Source organism: Apteryx rowi, unplaced genomic scaffold (genome assembly GCF_003343035.1).
Source record: "Apteryx rowi isolate R43461 unplaced genomic scaffold, aptRow1 scaffold_2322, whole genome shotgun sequence".
In the NCBI taxonomy this organism is placed as follows: Eukaryota; Metazoa; Chordata; class Aves; order Apterygiformes; family Apterygidae; genus Apteryx; species Apteryx rowi.
In genome coordinates this window covers 3,043-5,751 of record NW_020448667.1, presented here as the reverse complement: position 1 = coordinate 5,751, position 2,709 = coordinate 3,043, and the positions used below count along the sequence as shown (strand labels likewise).

The following is a 2,709-nucleotide window of genomic DNA, read 5'->3' as shown; positions in this document are numbered from 1 at the left end:
CGAAGGATGAGGAAGGGACGTGCAACCTCCCTCTGTCACTTGCCTTGGTTTGACCCTCTCCCCAGGTGGCTTCCTGTCCCCTTCCTTTCTGTTAAGCTGCTTTGGGTTGCTTTCTTGCTCTTGGTGTGGAGAAAGGGAGGAGGAGGAGACAATTGTTCACAGCCTCTTCTTGTACAAGAGGTCAAGCCACTAAGTGAAACCAGCAGATACATTCAAAACAAACAAGAAGAGACACCTTTTACACCGGGGGGCTGTGGGAGCCCCTGGGCCAGGTGGATGTGAGAAGTTTAGGTGGGTTCACAAAGCAGGTTGATATGCTAAAAGAGGAGAAGCCTGGTGAGGTCTGGTAAAACGGAAAGAAACCTCTTGACTCCAGACTGTCTCAGCCACACATTGCCACCAGGGGCTGGGACAGTAACCCGGGGAGGTTTCACATTATATTGGCCTGCTCGATCGCCTTGCAGTGTGTCACGTATCTTTTTTTTTCCTTTTCCTTTTCCTCTGGAAGAAACAACCAGTACACCTCCCCCAACAACTACTGAGTCCACTACCTGTAAGTCTGACTTATTAGGTTTTTCATTTAAAAGATGTGCATGAACCATAGTTTTATATTTTGAGCATCCTGCCCACTGCGGGGAAATCATTTGTATGGAATACTTGTATTCAGAAGTATTGATGTGATGCTATTCAGAACCTAAAYTGTGTGATGGATAACTGTTCCTCCTGTGAGTTTATGGAGAACTCCTCGTGGAAGAAAGTTATTGGTGGCTGTTTCTGGTGAGCCCAGGAATGYATAAAGTGTAATGAAATCTCTGAAATTTCTGATCCATTTTGTTTGTTTGTTTGTTTTTGCAAACGAGCTGCTTCTTGTGCGTTGGGTATATTTTTTGGCAAGCGGGCTTTGAGAGCAGCAGGGTGCTTGGGGAAAGGATTGCCAGGGCCCCCCGTTCCCAGAAAGCCCTTTTGCCCCTCTTTGCCTGGGCCAAGGGGACTCYGATGGAGCCTCCCCATCAAAGCGGTGGTGTCTCAGCTTTCTGTTGGGAGCGGGTGTATGTGCGAGAGCCTGGTTATTTCCTCCCAAGGGGTTTGCGCTGCTGCGGTTTTCATGGGTGTGCATGTGTGTGTTTGTGTTTCCCCACAGATGCTGTCATAGCTGATGGTGAGTCTGTCTGCCGGGGCGTCCTCCCCTGGGCACCATGATGTGTGCGTGAGCTGCTGCCTCCGCATCTCTCTGTGCATCTGCTCGGGAGCCCGAGGTGGGGCTGCGGCCAAAGTTGTGCCGGAGGCTTTTCCCACGGGGATGATGGGGGCAGTCATGCCTGGGCAGGATGTGAGAGCCCACGGCCTCCTGTTTCTCTGCAGAAGAGCAGGGTGCCCAAAGCGGAGAGCGCAGGCCCCCTTGCTGGGAAGGTTCTGGCCCTCATGGGTCTCCTGGGGTGCACGCGACCCCGTTGGTCTCCAGGAGCTCGGGGCCCTCTTTGGCTTCTCCGCTTTCTTGCACAGCAGGAAGCGAATGTCACCACGTGCAAGCAGACCACGCTTTGCCTAACAAAGTGTTTTATATCTTTCCAAGAGCTGTTGCTGCAGCTGACGGATGGGCCAAACCGCTGTGCCGGCAACGTAGAAATCTTCTATTTTGGAGGCTGGTTAAAAGTGTGTGGTCACCAGTGGGACATGCGAGATGCTGAAGTTGTGTGCAGGCAGCTTGGCTGYGGCCAGCCTCTGGGTGTGACGGGCTATTTCCCTTCCGATGGCTGGTCCTCATATTTGATGACTGCAGTGGATTGCCAGGGCTCTGAAGAGTATTTGTGGACTTGTCCCTATGAGCACTCCTCTTTGTGTTATGACCGAGATGCTTCTGTCATATGCTCAGGTAGGCTTTTACCTCCTGGTGGTGTCTTCCTGGAGTAAAGCTCATGTTACGCTAGACACAGGTTTGCAAGCCCTTGCTTCCCTTCCTGCACAGTGGCAGCTTGTCCAGGGTCTGTGTCCCTAAAGTAAGGGCCTTATGCTGCAGAAGTGAGCAGCGTAGCGGCTCTCATGGCTTGTGCTCAGGAGAGACGGGACCCGGGTGCCACCTTGCAGGTGGAGCAGGGTCCGATGAGCGGGGTCAGGCCTGGCCCAGGCCACCCTCCTGTGGGCTCCCCCGTGCCTCTCGGGGAGGCTCACAGCAAGCGCGTGTGCCCAAAAAGCAGAGCGCACCTCGGTTTGCCCAGCCCTGTGCTCCTGGGCGCAGCACGGTGGGGTTGGTGCCAGCATGCCGCGGAGCGAGCCATGGGGCCAGGGTGCCTAATGCCTGTTCTTCTCTCCTTCCAGACTCGGGACTAACAGCACCTCCGCCAACAGGTAACTAGATATTTTGGTTGAGATGCATGTTATTTCCAGAGGTTGGTCTCTGGCACACTCTGTCTTTGCGGCAGTGAAAGGCTTAAAGACCCATGTTTCAGTTAAAGCCGCTGGGTGATTTCACTGAATCTTGTGATGATGCTGTTTTCTTTTTGGTTCCCTTGGGGTGCAAGGGCACTGATTTACCTGGGGTAGAAACTTGGAGCCAGTCTCTGCAGTAATCTAGTGGTGTTCCAGGTGAGCAAGTGCTGGAGCGTTGAGCGTTGCACCCATCACGCTCCGTTGAGCCAGGTTGCAGTACGAACTGTGTTTTGGGGTTTTAGTGACCCTGGAGACCCTTCAGGGAAGGTGTGACTCCCAACA

The 2,709-nt window shown here is 53.4% G+C and overlaps 1 long non-coding RNA gene across 1 annotated transcript; it reads left to right on the top strand.

Annotated features, from left to right (window-relative positions):
- Window positions 1-507: 507 nt before the first annotated feature.
- LOC112966118 lies at window positions 508-2,346 on the top strand. Its single transcript, XR_003253517.1, has 4 exons — window positions 508-553; window positions 1,142-1,159; window positions 1,574-1,873; window positions 2,317-2,346. It is a non-coding gene; the product is annotated as an uncharacterized LOC112966118 (long non-coding RNA).
- Window positions 2,347-2,709: the final 363 nt, after the last annotated feature.